This window comes from Macrobrachium nipponense, chromosome 19 (assembly GCF_015104395.2).
Source record: "Macrobrachium nipponense isolate FS-2020 chromosome 19, ASM1510439v2, whole genome shotgun sequence".
NCBI lineage: Eukaryota > Metazoa > Arthropoda > Malacostraca > Decapoda > Palaemonidae > Macrobrachium > Macrobrachium nipponense.
Window position 1 is genome coordinate 61,836,177 of NC_061088.1, and position 27,826 is coordinate 61,864,002.

Sequence of the window (27,826 nt, forward strand, 5' to 3'; positions counted from 1 at the left end):
TGATTCATCTGTTGAATTAAACAAGGAAGCCCCTTTTTTCCTCATTAATGAGTTTTTAATGTGTTGTGTCAAAGGAATCCATCACTTCGGCACGAAGTAAGTCCCTGCGGGAAAAGTTTAATGAGTGAATGTATCTTGGAGAATCGTAATTGTAACTTTTATAATTTCTTGGAATTCCAGGCTGAAATTGTAGTCGATTTTTCCTCGTTGATCACGGTTGATATTTAACAATATATCTTAAGTGTATACGTAAAGTGGTTTAAAGTTTTGTAATGCTTATGAATAGGAAATGTTAAGAGTGTAATACCTAGTCTTTTAAAGGGGGTATTTGAATCTGGCGTTCTTTAATTTGGAGTTATGGTTATTAGCCACATTCAATAATGATCCTTTAGAGATTACTATATGACAAACAGTAATCCGATATATCTTTTTTGTCTTTGTGTTCTAATGTATTCATGTGTTGCCCTGCCACTTCGGTGGCCGCGAGTTCGATTTTCGGGCATTCCATTGAGGGGTGAGAGATATGTATTTCTGGTGATAGAAGTTCCCTCTCGATTTGGTTCGGAAGTCACGTAAAGCCGTTGCCTCCGTTGCTGAATAACCACTGGTTCCATGCAACTTAAAAACACCATCCAAACAAACAAACAATCTAATGGTCAGACGCCGTGGATTTAGTGATTTTTTTTTCCAGTTAGTAGCTACCTTGCAATATCTTTTAAGATTTTCAATGGAATTAAATAAATGCTTTAGAGGATTTCCTAGTTCTTGTGCGCACCCAGCAGGTTTCTACTTTTTCTTTATCCATATTCAAGCATTGAATTACACCCTTCCTTTTTTCGGTGTCCTTTTGGTTTAGTTTTTCGTTTTGTATGTTAAGCAGCATCGTCCGAGGTACGAACACCAAATCTAAAAGTATAGCTTAACAAGAGAGGCAAACAACGAGATTCCAGAAGGGAAACGACTTCTTGTAAGAAAAGTCAGTGAATGGAAAAAGGAGGTTGAAACTTGATTATAAAAACCCAGAGCAGTTGGGGGAGATTCCAGAAGGGAAACGACTTCTTGTAAGAAAAGTCAGTGAATGGAAAAAGGAGGTTGAAACTTGATTATAAAAACCCAGAGCAGTTGGGGGAGATTTCAGAAAAGCGATTCATGAACCTGTCTGGCAAAGGAGTTAGAAACTAGGTCACGTCTTAGGTTTTTAAGGTCTGAATTAAAGGGTAGAGGGATTTAGAGAGAACTATATATATTTGCAGTTGTTCTGACGTCCTGAGCTCTGACCTTTTCAGTATTCAGCTTCGAAGCAAAAGTATTTCATGGGTCTTTCATTGTCCCCTTTCCCTTCCGGCCTTTCCGTCACGCTCCTGTTCTTTAGAATTTGACACATGGTAATGGTGAGCTACACGGACTCTCTCTCTCTCTCTCTCTCTCTCTCTCTCTCTCTCTCTCTCTCTCTCTTTTGTCTTGATATTTCCTCTTTACCGTCATCTTCATTGAGTTGGGAATTGCCACCTAGACGCAAATGCCTGTACCTCTTGTTATAATGCCAGATGTCTGCAACATAACGGGATTTTTATCTTTTCAAAGATATTTTCTGGTTTTGGTGGTTTCCTTTATCCTGACGATTTTGGCTATATTTCAGAAGAGGTCGACCTCTGACCTCTGTAGAGCTTTTATTTTTGGAATTTGTGCTTGCTACTCAGCATCGTTAGTCTGTCAATTTCAGCTCTGCTAATTTCTTACTCTGGCTTTAGTCCTGCCGTCTCATGGAGCTGGAATCTCTGTTTGTTGTTTTTAGATGTTCGAGTAACAACTCAAAGGATGTTTATTAAGGGTCTCTGATTTGTTGATTCGTATATTCTTGAAGCAGACTACGAATTGTTTAAAATCGTCCATTTAAATGCCTTTTGTTAAAATATTTTTGCGTGATTTTATAATAAAAATTACCATTAGCGATATTTATTTATTTTTTTTTTTTTTTGTCTTACTAAAACACCTTTTTGTTACGGCACCGTATGTAGAGCCAGCTTTAACTCACCTGTGTTGTGACTAATACCAAGGTCCTTGAATTTTATTAATCATATAATTGAATCTTATACAAGAATCATAATAGTGAGGGAAGCAGAAGGCTATTTGTTAGACTACCATGCTGTGAGAGAGAGAGAGAGAGAGAGAGAGAGAGAGAGCTATCTGTTTAGGTTATCCGTAGAAGGTTGAAAGGAAATCAGGTTATCCCTCAGTTGTAGTGAAGAAGGACAGAAATCAGATTATCCTGTTTCCATGTTGCCAGAGGGTAGGGTGAAGGGAGGTGGAAATCACATCCTTCCTTCAGGAATTAGGTCTACATTGGTTAAACACCAACAGATTTCTGATTATGAGGTTTTATGTTTGGGTACACAAATATATATTTTTATTGTGACGAAAGGTAAGTAAAGTTAATGATTTTATGTAATAGTTTAAGCAAATATTTATTTAAGAAACAGTAATTAAATGTGCCTTCTTATTTAAGCATGTTTAGTCATTTTTGGATATCTGCTATCTGCTGTAATAAACCCGTTCTTTTACGCTTCTTTTTCTTATTAAATGGCACAAGGTAATATAAATAGGCTGGAATGCCTATAAAAGTATTTCACGTTCATATTTTATAATACATGATAATGTGAAATGTGTTTTATGAAACCCTTTTCATTTTCTTATTAGAATATATATGTGGTCTGTCTGTTATATGAAATTTAGTGGTTGAGAAAAATGATTCAGGTTTAAGAAAGCTTTTCGATCTTCAGCAAGGTGTACCTCGGGATTCGAGAGGATTTTTTGCAATTTAATACTATGCTTTTATAGTCTTGTACGATGATATTTTAGTAAAATTTGCCCGGTGCAGTATTACAAGTATATAAGCTTTGTAGTTATACTGTAATTTGTAATTATTCGTAGCGTTCTTTAATTTTGATATTGTTGCTAGAACTTACGTTACCGGGTAGATTATTTGTAGATATTAGATTAATTACTCACAACACGTAACGGGAAGCATTGAAGTTTTCACAACACGTAACGGGAAGCATTGAAGTTTTAACAGCGCTTGGGACAAGAATCGGAGTATATACATGAATATTTTAAAAAATAACGTTTCTCCGCGAGTGTTATAAAAAATGAAAACCGTGAATGAAACATGACTGAAGAAACTAATGCAACAGTTATCTGCACTGAAATATTGTTTAACTTAGTAATATGTTTTAAGGGCTTATGAAAAAATTATCGTTTCAGTAACCTAATATGAAACTAAATATGTTTTAAAGGTCCGTAAACCCTTTAATGGTTTATTGGGACCCTTTTCACAAAGGAAGTTGAAACTTTTATTTATTCCAATCAGCTGTTTTGAACCTCTTGTCTACTACACCTCTTACTTCGTCAGAACTGGTCGCAGCTTTTCGCTTTTGCTCTTTTTGAAAATTGATTTGCCGTTGCTTGAATGAAAATATGTATTATCAGATCTTTCGACGGTGTCAGTTTTTCACACACACGTTTTTCTTTTTAATTTATTTTTACGACGCTATATCCAGTTGATATTGAATAACTTCAATAGTTGGAATGTCTAGGTACCATTGTGGCTTTGCTCGGATGTTAAGACATCTCTTTGAATCGCAGTGTTCTTGTCTTGAAAGAGGAGGGGGGATGAAAGAGGACGGATTGAGTATTGGGTTTTGGAAGGTGAAAATAAGGTACCGTCAATAATGACGATCCGGATGGAAGGCGAGGAGACATGCATGCGAAGGGAAGCGGGAATTATTGGATGTGAATTCGGGAGAGCTTTAGAGAGGAGAGATGCTTGCGGGGAAGGAGGGAGAGTCTAGACAAGAATGAGTTGCAGAATGAGACCGAGCAAAGAGAAGAGGGAGGGAGAGGGGATGAGGACGAGGAAAAGGCTCATCCTAAAGTTGCAGTGTTGATGCCAAAGGAAATATGCGAAGAGTCCTGCAAACTCCCGCACGTCTTTGAGATTTATCCTAAGGAATTCAAAACCCTTCACAGACGGTAGGACCATTTTACTTAAAGAAACTCTTTCTGCCGAAGTTTACGTATAAGGGCGGCCTTTTTAGTTGGTGACAAATATGCTCTTTTAGTTTTACACGTTCATGTTTACTTAAAACTAGCACTGTGCAGTTCAAGCAGTTGTAAGGTTTTCTGTGTTACTTTGTATGTAATTCGTGTTGGGATAATTTACTCATAAATAGCTATAATATGCATTAATTGAATTTTGAAGTTCTTGCAAAAAAGAGATCGCCCACATTACTGTTTAATTTATTGGTAGGTATTCTGTTTGTTACTGATAAAACATGCTTTTGAACAATGAAGATTAAAATCGCTGGCGACAGGAATACGAGTACTAGGTTTATAAAAAAGTATTTTTATTAGGAATAAAATGTGACTGAGTAACTAGTTTAACAACTACTAAGGGATTCAGAGCTGATAAGGCACTGTTTTTCGGCATAACCTTTTATCGAAGCATTTGATAAAGATGAAAGTTGGCAAGTGTAAATTTTATATCCCTACCTACTTATCGCAATTGTTATTTAGTGCCGAAGTCCAATAGTTCTGGTACTTATCGGAGTAAAAGTGAGCTTCGTTTGCCAGAGCCATCAAAATCGCAGGTAAGAGTTTTGAACACAATAGTGACGTTAACCTACGACGTAATGAGGCTTTACCCACAGTGAAGAGAAGTTTACATATGGGGAAAACGTCTCTTCACTGTGGCTCTGCCCACTTGCCGATGACATATTCACTAATTAATATTATTACCAGTCGTAGGCTTCAGCGATATCAATGATGGCGAGCGGGATTTGTCATAGACCCCTTGATTGCAATATCATTCTAAAAAATTATATTATTATTATTTTTTTTTTTTTTTTTTTTTTTTTTTTTTTTTTTTTTTTTTTTTTTTTTTTTTTTTTTGCTCTATCACAGTCCTCCAATTCGACTGGGCGGTATTTATAGTGTGGGGTTCCGTTGCATCCTGCCTCCTTAGGAGTCATCACTTTTTTTTCTTACTATGTGTGCCGTTTCTAGGATCACACTCTTCGTGCATGAGGCCCGAGCTACTTCAGCCTCTAGTTTTTCCAGATTCCTTTTCAGGGATCTTGGGATCGTGCCTAGTGCTCCTATGATTATGGGTACGATTTCCACTGGCATATCCCATATCCTTCTTATTTCTATTTTCAGATCTTGATACTTATCCATTTTTTCCCTCTCTTTCTCTTCAACTCTGGTGTCCCATGGTATTGCGACATCAATGAGTGATACTTTCTTCTTGACTTTGTCAATCAACGTCACGTCTGGTCTGTTTTGACGTATCACCCTATCCGTTCTGATACCATAGTCCCAGAGGATCTTTGCCTGATCGTTTTCTATCACTCCCTCAGGTTGGTGCTCGTACCACTTATTACTGCAAGGTAGCTGATGTTTCTTGCACAGGCTCCAGTGGAGGGCTTTTGCCACTGAATCATGCCTCTTTTTGTACTGGTTCTGTGCAAGTGCCGGGCATTCACTTGCTATGTGGTTTATGGTTTCATTTTTCGTATTGCACTTCCTACATATAGGGAGATGTTATTTCCGTCTATCATACTTTGAACATATCTGGTTCTTAGGGCCTGATCTTGTGCCGCTGTTATCATTCCTTCAGTTTCCTTCTTTAGCTCTCCCCTCTGTAGCCATTGCAATTGTCATCGCTGGCTAGTTCTTTAGTCTGTCTCATGTATTGTCCGTGCATTGGTTTGTTGTGCCAGTCCTCTGTTCTTTCTGTCTTTCTCCTGTCTCTGTATATTTCTGGGTCTTCGTGTACTTTTATTAGTCCTTCTTCCCATGCACTCTTTAGCCACTCGTCTTCACTGGTTTTCAGATATTGCCCCAGTGCTCTGTTTTCGATGTTGACGCAGTCCTCTATACTTAGTAGTCCTCTCCCTCCTTCCTTTCGTGTTAGTATAGTCTGTCCGTATTTGCTCTTGGGTGTAGTGCTTTGTGTATTGTCATTTTTTTGTTTCCTGGTTTTCTGATCTATGCTGCGGAGTTCTGCCTTCGTCCATCACAATATTCCTGCGCTGTATCTGATTACTGGCACTGCCCATTTGTGGTTTATGGCTTTTATCATATTTCCGGCCGTTGAGTTTTGACTTGAGTATCGCCTTGAGTCTCTGCATATATTCTTTCCTGATCGTGTCCTTCATCTCTTGGTGTTTTATATCTCCTCCTTCCATTATTCCAGGTATTTGTATCCTGTCTCATCTATGTGTTTGATGTTGCTCCCATCTGGTCGCTTTATCCCTTCAGTTCTCGTTACTTTGCCTTTTTGTATGTTGACTAAGGCGCATTTTTCTATTCCAAACTCCATCCTGATGTCTCCAGATACAATCCATTTTACAGTCTGGATTAGGGTATCTATTTCCTTGATGCTCTTACCATACAGCTTGATGTCGTCCATGAACATCAGATGGTTGATTTTGTTGCCTCTTTTCTTGAGTTGGTACCCGGCATCCATCTTCTGTAGTACTTTTGTCATGGGAATCATGGCTACTACGAAGAGTAGTGGGGACAGTGAGTCGCCCTGGAAGATCCCTCTCCTGATATTAACCTCTGCTAGTCTTATTCCAGAGCTTGTAAGTATTGTATCCAGTTGCGCATTGTATTTTTGAGGAAGCTGATGGTATTTTCCTCTGCCCCATATATTTTCAGGATCTCATTATTAGCCATGTGTGTGGTATCATGTCGAAGGCTTTCTTATAGTCTATCCATGCCATGCTTAGGTTGGTTTTCCTTCTCCTACTGTTCTTCATTACCATTTTGTCTATCAGGAGCTGGTCTTTTGTGCCCCTACACTTCCTTCTGCAGCCTTTCTGTTGGTGGGGGATGGTGTTTTTGTCTCCTCTAGGTAGTTGTATAGCTTTCACTGATGATACCTGTTAGTAACTTCCACATTATTGGTAAGGCAGGTGATAGGCCTGTAGTTACTGGCTATATTTCCCTTACTCTTGTCTTTTTGTACTAAGGATGTTCTTCCTGTGGTCATCCATTTGGGTGCTTGGTGATTTGAGATACAATGCTGGAGTTGTTCTGCTATTCGTGGGTGTAGGGCCTTGAAGTTTTTGAGCCAGTATCCTATGGACTTCATCAGGACCTGGGGCTTTCCAGTTTGGCATTTTCTTTAGTTGGTGTCTGACTGTGTCTGTCGTGATGTCTGTGAATCTTTGTTTTATTCTCCCTGTTTCTTCTTCCTTGGACTTCCTGGAGCCATGTTGCATGTTTGTTGTGTGATACCGGATTGCTCCATATGTTTTCCCAGAGTCTCTTACTTGATTCGGCTTCAGGAATTTCTGGGTGTTGTCTTCCCCTCTTAGTTGGCTGTATAGTCTTTTCTGGTTGGTTCCGAATAGTTTGTTCTGTTGGTATCCCTTATTCCTGTTCATGTACCGTTGGATCTTGTGTGCTTTGGCCTTAAGCCTCTGTTTTTTACATCTTCTATTGTTGTTGTTTTAGTCCCCTCTCTTGTACTTTGTATTTCTCGTTGAGTTCCTCCCTTGTTTTCTTGCTTCTTAGTATGATACATATTATTTATATTATTATTATTATTATTAATTTATTTAATTATTATTATTATTATTATTATGATTATTATTATTATTTATTATTATTATTATTATTATTTTAATTTAATTATTATTATTATTATTATTTTGTGGATGTTTCATCACAACTTCCACAGCAGCTGTTTTGGGACCAAGGCCAAGAGGAACCTAGGTTTAACCAGTTGGGTTTGGGGCGGGGGGTGGGGGGGGTCGCCTCCCACCTTGGGTAACTACATAGGAGATGACGTACTTTAGAGTGTCTGCTCATTACGGCAACTCACCTGCTAACGCAGTTAAGAGGTAGACAGAGCTCCGCCTGCATGTGGGTTGTAGGGGGAGGTGAGTAGCCCTTGTTTGAACCAAGTTATTGGTTTGGAATTCTTCAATTTTCTTGATATTCATATTGTTTCGACTTTTCAAATAGTTCAATGTATGTAATTCATCCACATAATGAACAGTCTGTAGTTCATTGAGACATCCTCTAAGAAAATGTCATCCCTCGTCTTCTAGTTGTGATTACGATCCATTTTTTTCTTCATAGGAAGGGTCTCTCTCTCTCTCTCTCTCTCTCTCTCTCTCTCTCTCTCTCTCTCTCTCTCACATGCTTAATTAGCGGTGATGTTCCATTTTTGCTGTGAGGTGAGTGTTCAGTGTTTGGAGAACCGATAATGGCTCATCAAGAATGTTGACATTCCATTAAAGAGGCGCCTGTCAGGGAAAGAGCTGCGAATAATTGGTTTCTGCCTGGAAGAAATTTTGGGGCTTTCCAGTTTGGCATTTTCTTTAGTTGGTGTCTGACTGTGTCTGTCGTGATGTCTGTGAATCTTTGTTTTATTTCTCCCTGTTTCTTCTTCCTTGACTTCCTGGAGCCATGTTGCATGTTTGTTGTGTGATACCGGATTGCTCCATATGTTTTCCCAGAGTCTCTTACTTGATTCGGCTTCAGGAATTTCTGGGTGGTTGTCTTCCCCTCTTAGTTGGCTGTATAGTCTTTTCTGGTTGGTTCCGAATAGTTTGTTCTGTTGGTATCCCTTATTCCTGTTCATGTACCGTTGGATCTTGTGTGCTTTGGCCTAAGCCTCTGTTTTACATCTTCTATTGTGTTGTTTAGTCCCCTTATTATTATTATTATTATTATTATTATTATTATTATTTTATTATTATTATTATTTTGTGGATGTTTCATCACAACTTCCACAGCAGCTGTTGGGACCAAGGCCAAGAGGAACTAGGTTTAACCAGTTGGGTTTGGGGCGGGGGGTGGGGGGGGTCGCCTCCCACCTTGGGTAACTACATAGGAGATGACGTACTTTAGAGGTGTCTGCTCATTACGGCAACTCACCTGCTAACGCAGTTAAGAGGTAGACAGAGCTCCGCCTGCATGTGGGTTGTAGGGGGAGGTGAGTAGCCCTTGTTTGAACCAAGTTATTGGTTTGGAATTCTTCAATTTTCTTGATATTCATATTGTTTCGACTTTTCAAATAGTTCAATGTATGTAATTCATCCACATAATGAACAGTCTGTAGTTCATTGAGACATCCTCTAAGAAAATGTCATCCCTCGTCTTCTAGTTGTGATTACGATCCATTTTTTTCTTCATAGGAAGGGTCTCTCTCTCTCTCTCTCTCTCTCTCTCTCTCTCTCTCTCTCGTCATCTCTCTCTCTCTCTCTCTCTCTTCCTCTCTCTCTCTCTCTTCTCTCACATGCTTAATTAGCGGTGATGTTTCCACCATTTTTGCTGTGAGGTGAGTGTTCAGTGTTTGGAGAACCGATAATGGCTCATCAAGAATGTTGACATTCCATTAAAGAGGCGCCTGTCAGGGAAAGAGCTGCGAATAATTGGTTCTGCCTGGAAGAAATTTTGGTACTTGTCGGCGCCTTCAAAGCCGAGACTGGAAAATGTGTGTTAACTTTTGTTTTATCGAGCCCATTCACCTTAAGCGGTGAAATTAAACAACAGTAGACGACAACAAGTACTCTTGGCGCCCACGGAAGCGACGCTTCATTTGCAAGGGGCATTGGCTCGATGCAGAATTCTCATTGTGTGGAATTTCACGGGAAAATTTTGTGTAGCAGTTGGAAGATATATGGTAACCTAGATGATTGTTCAGGGTTGAATTCCATTTTATGGTGCTCGTTTCGGAAATACCTCTCTCTCTCTCTCTCTACTCTCTCTCTCTCTCTCTCTCCTCTCTCTCTCTCATATATATATATATATATATATATATATATATGTTCTTCATATATATATATATAAATAATAATATATATATAGAGTTTGATACAATGCCCAAGAGTATACAGACACACACACACACACACACACACACATATATATATATATATATATGTGTGTGTGTGTGTGTGTGTGTGTGTGTGTGTGTGTGTCTGTATACTCTTGGGCATTGTATCATACTAGATATAAAGCATTCCCGTGTATTGTAATAGGAAATAAAAAACACAACTGAAAGCTCATAAAACAGAGTTGCTACATTTTTATACTGTATTTACACTTGAGAAAGAGCTACGGTCGTCATAAATCGTTGTTGGAGTTGTGTGAATGTAAGCATTCATGCTTTTATGTTGACTTTTTATTATTACTTTATTATTCCTAAATTTTTAATGTAACACGAAAATGTGACTGCGATTATTGCTGTATCTGAATGTCTATCGGATAAGTCGAATACGAAGTTTGACCGATGTTCATGGAACAGTCACTGATTTTGCATTCAGGAGAGCGGTATACTAAAATGAAACAATGTCGCAATGGTCAAATATATATACTTTAATAATGCCTTGTATTTTTCCAAGACCAAAGTTTTTAATGATTAGTGGGGTCTTTGAAGGTTGTTTTAGTGATAAATAGATTTGTGGTTGGTGTATCGTTAGTGTAAGTGAATAAATCCAAGCTTAATTCTTCATACGAAAAATACTAAATTTCATTTATATTTATACTGTATTATTTATTGCTCGTTCGTAATGCATGCAGTCTGCTTATAAATATTTGCAAGAAAGCTTTTTGAAAAGATAATAGCAAAGCAATGACATCATGCAAAAATCATATTTTGTCTTTCAAATACCCGATTTCAAATGGGTAGAATTTGCTGGTACTCGATATGAGAGGAAATGATGTTACCAGGCTTCAACATTTACACCTAACCGGTTTTCTTTGAGCTTATTACAGAGTAGGAAGTGATTAACTTTGTGCGAAGCCTTGTGAAGTCAAGGGAAATATCGTCAATTTTCCTGATTATTTGTCTTGTTGATTAGCTGTAATGGTATGGATCTCCCTTTTGAAAGCCATGTTGGGTGATTGGAAGAGTTAGCTGTCGGTCAGATATTTGACGGTTCCTTTCTTTATGATTTTTCCAAAGAAAATCTTACAAGATTGGAAATAGTGATGTAGCTCGGTCCAATTTCGAATGAAATTTTTTTTTTTTTTTTTTTTTTTTTTTTTTTTTAACTTTAGTTTTGGGCAAATGATAGCGTGCCTGAAGACTTTTGAAACATTTCTTGATGATTCTCACTTTAGTAGATTAATGTGTTTCCTCAGTTCTCTATTGCAGTCTTGGTGTAGCCTTGCCCAAAAGTGGTTTGATCTGGATGCGAGTTATTTCAGTGTCCGTTATCTTTTCGGTCATGTCTGCCGGAAGTCACTGTTTAGTTATTTCCGGAAATCTTTGTTATTGGATCGCCTGTGCATCTAATTTGTCCCTGGCACTGAATCTGGTTATATCTTAGGCTATAACTTAGAGATCTAATGACACTTATAATTCTTTTATTTTCATATTACTGATCTACAAAGGAGTAATTTACATATTTAAATGACAGCACTTTTGTATATCACAACTGGAGTGTTCTGCAGAAATGTGGTTCAGAATATGTAAAAGGTTACAGATATGATCGTATGCTTCAAGTCGAAAACACTACTACATTGGACGAGGGCCAAAATCTCCATCGAATTTGTATTGTAAAGTTAAAAGTCTGTCAGGATGGTTCGCTCACTGGCTTACAAAGGCGCTGCTATCAAATGGCTGCAAGTGCCCAGAAACCCCATCGGGAGTCTTAGTGTTTAAGTGTTTGCAGAGGAACTTTTTTACTCGAAATTGTTCGAGTTTTGGCTACCTGTTTCCCCTTATTGACTTTTATAGGATGATTATAATCATATTCGCTGTCGACTTGACAAAGTCATTCGTTTTTGTTAATCAGGAATACATTTTTCTGTAGAGATGACTGTATTTATCCTTCAAGTATTTTAACCTTTTAACATGAAAAGCTGGCAACTTTGTATTTTAAAGAAATACTTATATATATATATATATATATATATATATATATATATATATATATATATATATATATACATACATACATTACATTTCTGTGTTTTTAATATGAAAAGCGGACAGAAGGGAGAGCCTGGTGCATTTGGACTTGAATTACGAATGATTAGTCGTACGGAATGAATTATGTTGTTGTGGGGCTTTTATTAATTGACTTATTTGGCAATACCATTATTACTGTCTATTTCGTCGAAATGCCAAGTAATGCTTTTCAGTGCATGATCAATGTAAGCTTTCTGATATTGAAAATACTTAGTGGTCTGGTTAAACTAAGGTATACTTAACTTTTGCTCACGTTCAGTGAACATCCTTTTTTACGACATTCTCTTCCAGTTCACTTCCCCTTTTTACACATCTCCTCAAGTGTAACTTCTCTCTCTCTCTCTCTCTCTCTCTCTCTCTCTCTCTCTCTCTCTCTCTCTCTCTCTCTCTCTCTCTCTCTGTGCATCTAGACTATTGTATCACCAGTGGATGGGCGCAACTCCGCATTAAACCTCTTAAACTTTCGTATTTTTTCGGTTTATAGAAACTGGACCAGATGATTGTTCTCATTGAAAGTTTAACTTCTTATCAAATATCAGTAAAGCATTTTCAAGGCTTTATTTTCCAAAAGTTATCGCGCTCATCATAACTTACAAATTGGCTGACCTGCGTCAACATTAGGATCAGATATGTGAGCTTTAGAAATAATATTCAATTGTTCTCAAAGGGTGAATGAATTTTGCAGTATTGTTAATAAGAGTATTTTGCGTAGACCCACCCGAATATTAGCTGTATTTTTTCATTATTTCATTTTGTCGCATCCCGAAGATATTATTTTTTTCGTGCAGTGACTGTTCATGGAACATTCAATCTTCAGTTGTAACCTTGTATTTTATTAATCATTAGTAACGTATAATGTGGTATGAAATGCAGACTTAAATTTTCTCTACTTGTGTCGGAGTGGTAGTCAACTAGTAACAAATGTCATGGTTAGTCTTACCATCAGGAAAGGTGGCCCAGGTTAGGATTACTTGTGGACTGTCATTCCAATCCTATAAATGTTGCGTGTTGCCCTATAGCTAGGACGAGTTATCTACATTCTTTATACTTTATGTGGCCCAGTGGTAAGAGAAACTAACTCTACTGGATTCCCTTTAGACTATCGTGTCGACCCCGCAGACGTCGGTCGGCTACTGCCCCGAAAGTCGAAACATCAATGTGTGCACCATGGTGCAGACTTCATAGGAGCCAGTGGCAAGGAAGTCTAGCCCTCTGGTTGAATTATTTGCACACTATTGTTTATTAGTATTACTGTGTTGTTGAGAGGAGGATAATGTATTTTTATACAGATTGCCTTTGTATTTCTGAGTAGTTTTATATAATTTTAATCCAAATTGAAGTTTGATCACACTAACGACCTAGAAAATCACAATACAATTTAATGATTAACTGTTATGATGTAGCAAGCGCTTATGGAAATAAGCAAGATAAAGGCGAGGCTTTTTATGATCAGCTGAGAGAGATTTTAAACCAAAGTTGTTAAGTTTACTTTTACTTGTTTATATATGACCATTATTTCTTTGTTTAAATATTGTAAATACATAAGTTCATAAGTAACCTTCGAATGTTTTTATATACTTCGAACTTGGAATTTTTCAATTACATATGCTTTTACGTGAAGATACAAATCTCAGGAGTTTAACTATGATTCACACTTCTCTCTGTTTGTACATCGTAATTGGTGTTTTTGTGCATCAGCGTGACAGTTCAACGCACTTAGATGACTTCTTGGTACTTACTGAGGGAAGAACTCTTCGAAAATAATAAAACTATAGATAGTTTTCATTATGCTGTACCTGAAAGGGCCGCTTGCAACACCATGAAAACCGATATGTTTTGTTGTGTTCAAGTTTGATACTCCCTGTTTTTAGGGGAGAGATGGAGTAAAGAATAGATTTAAAGAGCAAAATATTTCCTTCATTAAAGATTTATAATATAAGAAAACGGTAAACTACGTCTATTGTCATGTAGTTCTTATGATTGAGCGCCAATAAACGCATATTAACGATTGTTATTAACCTTGTTTCTAAACGTACGTTGCAGGCTTCCCCCTTTTTTTTCTTTTTCTTATTTTAAGGTTGCAGAAGGATTTGTATGAAGATAAGGTTTAATATTCATTGATGCTAATCATCCAGAAGGCTAACCTAATGAATGCTCTCACCAACGATCATCGTGGCTCCTTCACCTGGTCATGAGGTAATTTGCAGACGCAGAGGCAGTCAGAGCACGAAGTAACTCAAATTTCCTCCCGACTTCGTCAACTTCGTTGGGGAATGATGAAATTGGTTCCTTTGTGAAATTGCATGCTTAGTCGACCGTAGTAAAGCGGCCCCCCACCCCATATCTCTCTCTCTCTCTCTCTCTCTCTCTCTCTCTCTCTCGTGTTTGCCGAATTCTCTGTAAGGAGAAAATATTGTGCAGAAAATGAAATTGATGAATTAAAATGCCTTTCCTATACGTATATTTAAAACTTTTGCCAAGTCCGTGTCATGATTTGGAATTCATTACTGCATTGTTAATGTGACTGCCCATACTTTTGATGCCATCTCCATTCATCATAAGGAATTTAATCCGACTTTACATTGCCTTTGGAAATATTTGTTCTAAACTCTCTTCAGGTTCGGCTGTGGCTGTCACTCATTATAATGGAATTTAGCACTTATTCCAAGTTCTCCATTTTTGTAATTAAATTACTCCCAGAGATCTTTGGTTACCGGAGAAACCTCCATCCACCACCGAGTATATTGTCTGATCTAGAGTGTTTCTATTCTGATGATTGTATGTTTGTTATAAAGCATTTTGTCATTGTTTACCCGGTTTAAACAATGATATTAGAAATTCCATCTTGCTCTTCTGCGGTCTTGCTTTTGTGCATGTGTGCGTCATTCTGAGGGAGAATGTCAAACAATGGAAATATTCCCACTCCAGTAAAGGACTTTGTGTGGTTTTTTGGGTCTCATAAAAAATGTTTGTAATTAACGTTGACTCCCAGTCCGTATTTTTCTTTCATGTTTCAGTAGATCTTATTTTTCTTTTGACATTTAGGTAAGTGACCGGTTCGTTGTCAAAGGAAATTAGGCATTTATTTGTTTAATGTAAGAGGTGCTGGGAGGAGAGACGACAAGAAAGATCGTAGACCCTGAGCTTTCGTCTTTATTTCAAGACCTGATCAAAGCAGCCTGTTACTGTGGCCAGGTCTTGAAATAAAGACGAAAGCTCAGGGTCTACGATCTTTCTAATTATCTCTCCTCCCAGCGCCTCTTATGTTTATATGCCACGGGACCATTGTGGTATTGATTTATTTAATAATAAATTACTTTTTTTATACGATATCACCCCAAAATATCTTGATTTTACCGCGAAGCTATGATTTTCGTAATCATGGTTTTTGCAGTTTTTACACACGTTCGACTGAATAAGTTGCACAAATACCCGCTCAGTAGTATAATTTTTAAGGGAAAGATCTTTCGAGGATCTTGACTCCCTTTTGTGTGCATATAATCATCTGCTGGAAAAACGCCCAAGGGTATCTTAAATCTGATTCTTGTTTGCATAAGAGACATTTTATCACAATACCTCGAGAAGACCTCTAGCGGGGTGCAAGGCTATTGTCTTGAATTGCACGAGTCTTTTGGGATTCTTAAAATTGCTCCTGGAGAGAATTTGGAAAAAACATTCATTTTTATTACTCGTAGTTGAACAGATATTCGTAGAGTTCATTGTGCTTTCGTATACTTTGTAGTGTTCATTCTTTGAAGTTTTCCATGTTTTTCTCTTTAATATCTTGCACGTATTAACTGTGCATGTGTATGCATTTGTCCTATTACACTTGAATGTGTATTGTCTTAACAGTTTGTGGTTGTGTGTATATATTTTTGTGGATGCATATATGCCTATCCTTACTTACGTTAATTTTTTTGAAATGCGTATCACTCTTTATTCTTTGCTACGTCGTCTTTTGCTCCAGTTTTCATCTTTTAAGTTAACATCATCATTTTGGCTGCCCAAGATAGGACGAGACATATGCCGGTCCTAACAACAACAACAACAACAACAAAATAATAATAATAATAATAATGATAATAATAATAATAATAATAATAATAATAATACCTTTGCTCCGGATTAAGAATACCTTTTTGTGACATGAATTTATTGAGTACCTCTGTATTCTGCAAGTAGTATACGATTAACCTATACGTCATTTCCCCCGAACTTTAAAACCTCATCTTAAATTTAAGATAAAGTTTCTAAGTGTATTTTTAAGGTATAAAATGCATTGTTTAATAAGTATAAGTTTGTATCGGGATCACTTTTTTGTTAACGATTTCCGATGTAGCCAGGTTCTATGACTTAACTCTTTCCTTTGTGTGGCCAAAGTTAAGACGAACTTTTGTAAAGTGTCTGGAGACTTTGTCTTCCGAAATATAGGCGAAGAAGGGTCGTGAGGAAGACGTTAATTCAGGATGTCTGGTTCTTCATTTCTTAAAAAGAAATCTGGGATTTTGGATAAATACGAACTTGTCTGAATACTCACATCCGTACATATACATCAATTGTACAATCATTTGAGTTCCTCACATACATTGTGACAAGCTCTTAGGAAATGAATTTAATAATTTTTTGTTATGTGCGTTTTTTTGGAGTCTGCAAAGGCTTCCGTTTATCTGTCCGCCGAGCTTTTTGTTTGGGTAGTAATTTATGTGAACGTATTTTTCTTCGATATACAGTTCTTAGCTGGTCGTGTGTGCGTGTGTATTTCAGCTATATGCAGACAATACCATGCATGATCGTGTGCTTTGCTTATTACAGTTATATGCAGTCCACAGCTTTCATGGTTGTGTGTGTATTTCAGTGATATGCACACCATACCTTGCAGTTAACATGATTGTGGATTAGGCAGATGGCCTTGATGTATTACTGTTTCGAAGACATAACAGATGTTTGTGTTAGCATTAATTTTAAGTTATCTTTAGTATACACTTATTAATGCGCTTCGGTGAATAGTTCTCATAAATCTTGCAGTTATCATGATTTTGCTTATTGTGCAAGATGGCCTTTTTTTTCCACAAGTACACGTTCCATTCTTTTGAAGATCCTTAGTACGTCAGTGGCTGTTTTTAGGAGTGTGATCCTGTTGAATGGCCATGGCAGTATGGTGTAAAAAAGACAGGAATGACGTATGTAGTGAAAAGGTGTCAGGATAAATTTTTTAGATAAGCTAGAAAAAATCGAAGTAATGTGTTCTGAAGCCCCTTGATTACTTTGTTTGTCGAAAAAAGATGAATAATGATTCTGAAATTTCAGGCCTAAAAAGAAAAGGGAAACATATAGAGTGCTGCATAGGCGGAAGAAAAAGGTGCTGAATAGAATGGCATTGTTATCTAGGAAGTACAGTTTTAAGCGCAAGAAAGGGCCGGGCATGACATTGAATCCTTTTCATCTCTGCTAACTCTATCTTTTCACTTGTACCCAGAGTGTTTATTTGATTTGGTTACCCTTTACCATTGCACACAGATATATTGCGATTTTTCATGATACAGCTTCACCTTAGGAACTAAATTAATTTTGCTCACAGATATATTGCGTGTTGTCGTAATAAAAGCTTCAACTTAGGAATTAAATTAATACTGATGAGAATACTTGTACAAAGATATGTGAATAACATATTTTGTAAACTAGAGAATGGCACACTTGGTAGAATACCTTTTTCTTCAAGTTAGGTTGAAATGTAATATATGAATGCTGAATAGGGAACTTGAGAAGAGGGAATTTTAGGGTAAAGGAAAATTGATGACTCTCACATTAGTATACAGTCGATGATGATGTTCTGTAAAAATATGAAAAAAGGAGTTAGAAGGTGGTTGGTAAAAGTACAAAATCCTGAATTTTTATTAGTAATTGAAGAGACTATTGCAAAATCAAAAGAGATGTAGATTTTTACTTTGTAAATGCTTAGACATTCTTGTGGATAATTGGCAAGGGGTCAGGTGATAATTAGGTATGGTTGTTTAACGTGTGAGAAATGAGATGTTGAGTGCCATTTGCTATTTTGATGTCATTAGGGGCCCATGGGATTCTGTCTCTTCCCACTCATTTGTAGGATTGAGTCAGTGCGCTTCACAAAACTTGATGTCATTTGGCAAATAGTAATTGTACTATATGATATATGGCCACATCTGCTTTTCGTCATCGTTATAACCGTCCAGGTTTGCTTTTGGATTATATCAACCCTTACTGAATCCATCAGGGGATCCCAGGGTGATAAATTGCCAGTTCAAAAAGAGAGTAGGACACCTATAAAGTTTGTTAGTTAGTTTGACAGGAACGATTTCCTTCGAGATATTTTGGAGCAAGGGAAAGGTAGAATTTAGGCTAATAATTGCTGATTTCGGTTTTAAGAATATATAAGTATCCGGATTTGTAATTACTCTTACTTTATGATTTCTTGTATACAGTCAGGTAAAATCAACCTCCCGAAATCCTGAAAATAAACTGTTAACTCTGATAATTTTGTACTTATTACTTCACACTGAAAAATATAACATGCTTGACCGAATGATTAAAAAAATAATTTTTTTGTTACTCCTTCGTATAAAATTGATCCCGGAATTATATCTCATTCATCTTTGCCCAAGAAGAATATCCTTAAACAGTTATTTTTAAGGGTTACCAATACAAGTGCAATAAGGCCTGTGGCAATAGAGGAGAAAACAGCCGCAGAACTATTTTCTTGGCAAGATGTAGAATAACTTGGAGGCTCGTGATCTCCAGCGTCAAAAGGAAAAAAATGACATGTTGAAGCAAAAGAACTAAGGAAGAGATTGGTATTAACTTCTCCATTAACTTTTTCCATCCAGTATTAGCTTTAAACTTTTGCTTTGATTTAATGGCCTTGGGACATGGATTTAATGGCCTTGGGACATGGATTTAATGGCCTTGGGATGGAGATAAGATATGATGAGATCTCCTCAGTGAATCGATTCCATTAGTTCTTCCAAGAGATTTAGAATAGTGGCGCCTCCTTTAATGTCACAAGTCTCGTTTGATATTCCGTCCTCCTGCTACGATTAGTTTTGGCTATAATCAAAACCAGAATTCTGTTTACTTACTGCTATATTGTCGTATTTTTAAGTAATAGTTACGTGAAAATTCGAGTTATTGTCTGTCTCCGTCATTGTTATTTCAGACTTTGACAGGGGCGTCGTTTGAAGAATTAATAATTTAAATTAACCTGGTTGTTATTTTATTTAACCCAACATTCAAGTTAGTTCGCAGATATTAATATGCTTTCCTTAAAAAGTATGTCAATAATTATAATGACTACACGAAAGAACATTTCACCTACAGATTGATGACGTATTTGTTGAATATATATATACATTACATCTATGTATATTATACATGCACTCACACACACACACACACACACATATATATATATATATCATCATCATCATCATCATCATCAGCCGTTGCTAGTCCACTGCAGCACAAAGGCCTTAGACATGTCCTTGCACTCCCGTCTGTTTATGGTCTTTCTATGCCAATTAGTCTGTACACAGATTGGCAAATATTCTTAGCGTCAATCCATTGTCTTCTCTCCCTTCCCCTGCTTCGTTTGCAATCTCTAGGGACCCATTCTGTTATTCTTTTTGCCCATCTATTATCTGACATTCTCATTATATGTCCTGCCCAAGTCCGTTTCTTTTTCTTACTTATTGTTAAAATATCCTCTTAATTTAGTTTGCTCTCGTATCCATGTTGCTCTTTTTCTGTCTCTTAGTGTTATATCCATCTTTATTCTTTCCAAAGCAATCTGAGTTGTAACTAGCTTATGTTCGAAAGCTTTAGTAAGGCTCCAAGTTTCTGATACATAAGTTAATACTGGTAGGACCATCTTATTAAGTACTTTTCTTTTTAGAGAAAGTGGCATTGTATTTTTCATAATCTCATTTTGTTTACCAAAAGCTCTCCAACCCATGCTTATCCTTTTAATTTCGGTCTCATGCCCTTGGGAAACACTCACTGTCTGTCCTAAAATACGTATATTCATTAACAATCTCTAGTAGTTCGTCCAGAACCCTTATTTGTTGTCTCTGCATTTTCATTGAACATTGAACATTATATTAGTTTTACTCATATTCATTTTCAGTCCTACATTTCTGCTTTCTCTGTTCAAATTTTTTATCATCTTTTGCAATTCCTCTCCTGACTCACTGAGTAGAACTATGTCGTCTGCATATCTTAAGTTGTTAAGTTATTCCCCATTAATGTTAATTCCTACATTTTCCCAATCTAAATTCTTAAAACCTTCTTCCAGGCATGCTGTAAATAATTTAGGAGAGATGGGGTCTCCCTGTCTAACTCCTTTCTCAATCGGAAATTTCTCACTGTCTTTGTGTAGTTTTAGGGTCACTGTACTACCCGTACAGATATATTCAAGTGTTTTAACATAAGATTCACCCATTCCTTGCTTTTGAAGGGCTTTCATCACTGCTGAAATTTGAGCAGAATCAAAAGCTTTCTCATTGTCTACAAATGCTATACATAGTAGTTTGTCATACACTGTTGATTTTTCCTTTAGCTTGTTAATTACATGGATATGGTAAGTTGTTGAATATCCGCTTCGAAAACCTGCCTGCTCTCTTGGTTGATTAAAGTCTAGCTGTCTTTCTATTCGGCCTAATATGATCTTTGTAAATATTTTATGTATTCCTGAGAGTAAACTTACTGGGTGGTACTTTTTCACTCCTTTTGTATCTCCCTTTTTGTGAGTTAATATAATGATAAAGTTTTCACAAGCTGTAGGTATAGAGCATTCTTGCAAGCATTTTGTGTAATGTTCGGCGAGTTTTACTATTATGAAACCTCCTCCATCTATTATTAAATCAATTCTTAGGCTATCTTCTCCTGCTGCTTTGTTTCTTTTCTATTCCACTATTGTACAGCATTATATAGAAATCCTCAGAAATATTTATCACTCCATCTCTTTTGTTGATAATATTTCAATTTTCATCCTTTAAAGCAAATATCTGTTGGCGCCCTATTCCAAGTCTTCTTTTCATCTACTTGATGCTTCTTCCCTTCTTTAGTGATTCCTCAGTTTTAGTCGGATTGTGTTTACGAATGTCTTGGGGTTTTAGTTTGTTTATTGTTTTGGATAGTTCTCCTAGTTCTATTTCATCTCTCTTGGATTTTACCCTTATTTCCAATCGTTTCTTTATTATGTTTTTGATGTTTTCTGATAGCTTTCCTTGATCTTGTTTATATATATATATATATATATATATATATATATATATATATATATATATATATATATATATATATATATATTATATATATATATATACACTCACACTATCAATAAAGATTCAAACGTATAATTTTTATCAAATCACCAGTCCTTTCGGGTTGTATTTATTGTGACAGCTACTTTCTTACACACTCTCTCTCTCATTATATATATATATATATATATATATATATATATATATATATATATATATATATAATATATATATATATATATATATATATATAAATACACACCTATATATATATATATATATATATATATATAATATATATATATATATATATATATATATTATATATATATATATATATACTATATACTATATATATATATATATATATATATATATATATATATATATATATATACGTATATATATATATATATATATATATATATATATATATATATGTATATATATATATATATATATATATATATATATATATATATATATATATATATATGAGAGAGTGTGTAAGAAAGTAGCTGTCACAATAAATACGACCCGAAAGGACTGGTGATTTGATAAAAATTATACGTTTGAATCTTTATTGATAGTGCACAACCAAATGAATGCGCGTGTAATGTGTACAGGACGATCAGTTTACACTAAGCTGTTTGTCTTCATATCTTATTCATATGTAAATTAGTCTTATTTTAATGCAGAAATCTGTTCGTAATCATTTCCGAATTTGTGGTACCCGCTTTGATCTGCCCATAAGGATTATGATTTGTTTGTATTGGAGTCGCATTTTATAAAAACAAATGTGCCTATGCTAAATACCCAATTGTCATCCACCCAACTCTTTAAACCTAATCATCTTTTTTTTATTATTATTATTTTTTTTTACATTGCACGTTGCTATACGTAGGTATTTTGCATATTTATGTTCTCCCTTCCTCATTCAATAACAGTTAGCTCCTGGCTTGGTGAGTGTTTCTTTCAACTTTTCCATTTGTTTTTATATCTATAGTAATTGTAATTTTTTCTAGTTTGTAAGTGACTTTTTATTTTTATATTCTGTTTAATTTTCCAGTTTCGTAAGACATATTCCTCTACCTCTTCATTCTCAGATGCTTGTGATTCTTCTGTACATACATGTATAATTATACACACATGTATATATATATATATATATATATATATATATATATATATATAGAGGTAGATAGATAAATATATGGCTAGATAGATATATTAATGATCATTCACATCAAATGGAATAGGCCTTTGAAATATCTTTTCTTTGTAAATCCTGTGTGTACTTGACTCTTCGATATTCTTTCCACATTTGCTTTCTCTTCAGTGGAAGCTTAGTTTGCACGTATAGAGACAATTTAACGTTCTCATGGTTATTATTCAGTAGATGAACCCTGTTCATGTGGAACAAGCCGAAAGGGGCCAGTGACTTGAGATTCAGGCTTCCAAAGAATATGGTGTTCGTTAAGAAGTACCAGGAGGTAAATTGAAATACAAAAGGGAAGAGATCTCACTTATTAAAAAAGAAAAAAAATATAATAAATGATAAAATTGTATTAAAATGTAAAGGGAGTAGCAATGAATTACTTCTTTGCTTTAACTTTTAAAGTTCCAATTGCGCGACATCCTCAGGGAGACTGTTCTACAGTCCAACGGTGTGAGGAATACAGGACCTCTGGAACTGAAAAGTTCTACAATAAGGGGTTAAAATAATAAATGGAAAGTTGATTGAGAACCACGTGCTATTAAACTATCAGGTTTGTTAAAGGCCACTTCTAGAATAATGGTACGGTTATTCGTATCTTTTGATTATAACTTCATATTCCTCAGTCTGTTTAGTAAGACTGAAAGTGCCTTGTTTTATTTTGGCATACTTGCTAAGATCATCACCACCGTTTATTTTTTCCTGCATTATGTTTGCTGGAAGTAATCCAGTCACAATTCCGAAATTAAATAATTCAAAGTTCATGAGAGGCTTCTTCATTTATTGAGTAGGAATCTCTGTAAATGATTAGTTATATTTGCTTTATTAGTTTGAACTGTAAATGAGTTGTTTTTTTATCATTGTTTAAGAAATCAGCTGCAAAGGTTGCTTTTTCAGATTATATCCTCGTGCGCCCTTGATACGTTTTAGACTGTTATCTTGCTGCGGTAACAATCTTGATTATAATTCTTGAATAATCCAATTCCAAGATTGTACGGGGCTGTGTACCCAAGTATTGAATTCATATTTTATGTTTTCAGTACTCTCAGAAATTTTTTACAACCCCTCCTACGCCATTCTTGGAAACTATACGAGAAAAAAAAAAAACTCCAGTTGCAGCGAAATAACAATATTGATTTGCCCCTTTCATTCCATTCCGGATGTTCTTTTCCCCATCTCGTGGGCTGATTTATCTATGTCAGTTTCAACGTTTCGAGGAAATTGAAAAGTGGGAATACTTTAATGATATATGGTAATGTAAGCTGAAGAAATATTACCGTGTTATTGCGGTTAGGCATCGGCAAATTGAAAGAGGCTCGAACGATCGCTATTTCATTAGCATCTGCTTCTGACATTTTGATTTGACCTTGTGGAATTAATGTGGAAAGAATATTATCCATAATGTGGTGAGGTTTTCTCATTACTGAATACTATATGAAACGTTCAATAATTTTAGCTCATGGAAATTCAAGGCAGGAAAGCAGACGATTATGGAATTCGTAGAAAAGGAAATCATTGAAAAGGTAATTGTATTTCTCGTTTAAAAGTAACATCGAGGTTTCCTTTCTATAAAAAAAACAGTCCCAACGAATAGTTAAGGATCAGTGTCTTTTTAGACGAATTGCCATTTTGGAATCAATAAACATATCACATAAAGAAAAGGCCTTAATAAACTAAATGCAATAAAACGTGAAGATAAATATATCTTCGTATATTGTAGGCCCTAACATTACCCTGAAAATATATAGCACGAAATGGCCTTCAGCATTGCTTTATAAATGCACGATTCTCTCTCTCTCTGTCTCTGAATACTCATAAACTTAATTTTGAGTTTGCGATTTCAGTTCTTGTTTTCGAAAACGGAAGAAGCGTTCTTATATAATAGGTACTTTAATATGAAGTTGAAGATTTGATTAAACATATTTATCCCCTTCCCGCATTTACAAGCTCTTCATCAGTCACGTGCAATGTTGGGTGCTGCATTTATTATAAATCATTTTTTTTTTTTTTTTTTTAGAAAAAATGTTTCTGACTTTGTTAGTTAGTTGAATAACCTACGTATATATCATGTATCCGTTATCCGTTCACCATGGTTTCACTATAAGTGACCCTCAGTGTAAGAGTCATTTACGAATTCTTATTATGTATGTTAGAACTCGACTTTTCTTAGAGCCAATTGAACCTTCATATCCTTGTGGTGTAACGCCCTATCAATATCTTATTCCTCCATTATGCATATCAGAGTGTCGGCGCTCTTATGCTAAGGATGGCTCGCTTGTTTATGCAAATATGCCTTTCAGTTTCTAAAATTAATTAGCATTTCTCGGAAGCTGAATAGTTTTAATTTGCTCCGAAACTCTGTTGAGTTTTCGTATTGAATATGTTTGTATTATTTTTCGTGCTTGATATCTGAGAAACGATAGTCTCAAGCTTGGCAGATGTGCATATTCTGTGCATACGTTCATTGAATGCAACCTTATGTATCAACGATAAAGAAATACTAGTCGAAAACGAAGTAACGCTGTCGTATGCGTTGATGATTTTGTAGTAGTTTTGTGAACAAATCGCTACTTCTTTTTTTCAGTGTAGAAGTGTATCAGGATTCAATAATAGTTACCACAAGAGGTGAATTTTTCTTCAAATCAAAAAGCCTACAGATTTTGTATGTTTTCGGTTTATAGTAACTTAGCAAATAGACACGACCGTACAAAGTAAAAGTATAACTCGAGCCCGTCTCTGAAATTGGCGAAAATGAACTCCTGTATGTAGTATATGTTCAAACAGAAAGTGAGCAGAATTTGATAAAACATGGAAGAGTTGTCGGTAAAGTAATCATTCCCAGATCTTTAAGTTTTGGAATAAGTTAAGATGGCTTCCTTGGCATCGAATTGTCCGCTTGTGATCCGATTTTCCCAGGACCTCGTAAATACATCGGTCTTCTCTTCCATTTTTTTAATATCTTATAAACGCATATAAAATGACTCGTGTGAAAACCTAATCTTCACACAAGTTCGCTGATCGAGAACATCGGCATTCTTATAAAACCTTTAAGAAGGTTTTGCCTTTTTTTTCTAATCTGAATGGGAATATCTGGAAGTGAGTTGATTTTTATAAAGGATAGAAATATAGAAAATTTTGGGTTGGATATCAAGAGCCAATTTAGAGGATACTAGGTTTTTAAAACTGAAGTTATCTTCGATATTATGATTTTGCTGGACGAGGAAATGTAACGAGATAGATGTTTTTTCGTTCTTTTTTAAAGTGTAATTACTGAATTCGCCTTCAGTGGAATATCTAAACTTTTCCGTGTGTACAGTTTGTAAGTTTTTCTGTATAACGAACGTTAATATATTCTTGTGTCTAGAATGATTAAATCTTGTTTGCTTGTGACGAAGGTCATTTTTCGTAATTTTGAAGGTTGTGGCGCCTTCTTCAAGCAGAATTAATGCCAACCTATCTCAGTGCCGAAGACCCTTCTGGTTCCTACCGCACCTATCTCCAAATCCCTGGCCCCCTTAAATCTTGGTTATTTCTACAGAGCAACATTTGGGCTTTTTTTTTTTTTTCTCCAGGTACCGGAAATAGTACCAATAACGTTACACACACACACACACACACACACACACACACACACACACATATATATATATATATATATATATATGTATGTGTATATATATATATATATATATATATATATATATATATATATATATATATATATATATATATCGTGCAATCTAAAATGATTGTAACGTCGTGATTAGACATAAGAGAATTAATGTGTAAAAAAGGAAAAGAAAACTTGACGTGTCTAGTTTTCCTGTTGTTCTGAAGTTTTATTTATTATTTTTATCAATTTTTTTTCTAAATTTCTGAAATAGAAATGAATTCGTGGTTTTCCAGTTCCTCAAATACGGCAATTATGCCTTTTGACCTTGCCGCTAATGTGGAATGTTGCTTGGTCAGAGAAGTCAGAAAACATTAAATTATTTTAAAATGCAATATAATATATATATATAAATATATATATATATATATATATATGTATATGTATGTATGTATGTATGTGTGTGTGTATGTATGTATGTATGTAGTATGAAGACAGGAGCAATTACTCAAGGATAAACATATTGGAGTAGGGAGACGCGTTCTGTCTTTATCCATTTATTTAGCGCCGACGTTTCGTATCAGCGTGATACATTTTCCAGGCTTAAACGATTACACATCAATTGCGTATAAGTAGTAAAAGATACACACATTGTTTACCAACACCATAATTAAAAACCTTTTTTAATAAATTAAGAATAAAAACAGTAAGACAGAATAACAGTGAGGAGAACTGACACGAAACATTGTTATGGAGGGGAGTGTAAACAAAGCAACAGGTAATTAGGCATAAAAAGTTGGGTGGAAGATGACTGGTGGTTAAGAGAAGGTACATTTAGCTTAATCGTTATTGATTCAAGGGTCGTTAGTTCCTCTATATGTTGTGTTCTTCCTACAATATTAAAATGACTGGCATCTATGTGTGTTTTGCAACTTTTACTGTGATTTCTTATGTTAGATTGTTTTAAATTTGATAGTCGACAACCCGTTCTGTAGCTAATTCCTTGGTAAGAGTAAATTCGGACTTTTAGCAGCCTCCTGGTGCAAGCGATGTAAGTGCCGAGATCACATCTGGGACAATTATACTTATAAATGACACCGGAGGCAAACAGGGGGCTGATCTTATCCTTAACTTGGAAGAGTGAGCCGATAGTTCGGGGGTTTATGGGAATGAATTTTAAATTAAGGGCACGTGATTGCTCATTGAATAGGCTGATGCATTTTTTCCTAAATTATTAGTCTGTAGAAAGGAAAATCTAGCAAACATACGGAGCTTTGGAACACTTTAGACTATTAGGGGTTGATTGAATTTCAGCAAGGAAAGTCACTTCAGTATGAAAGGTAGACCAACTTGATGTCAGATTAATGGCCCTACGGAAGAAAGTGGACAGGGAATTCATTTTAAAGTTAAAAAAACATGAGCTATAAAAATTGGTCCTCACGCCAGTAAAGGTGCTCTTTCTATAAATACCAGTATGAAAGCCAGACTCGTCCCTGGATATCCTCACATCAAGGAACGGAAGTGAATTCTGTGTTTCTGTTTCAACCGTAAATCTAATTTTATGGTGTTTGTTATTCAAATACTCAGAAAAGGTATCAGCATGGTAATGACATCTGAACAGAGCGAAAGTGCCATCTGTGTAGCGTCTATAAAAGAGTGGCCGGAAATTAGGGGGACATACATCTAGACTAGAGCTCACTCTTCCAGGGAGC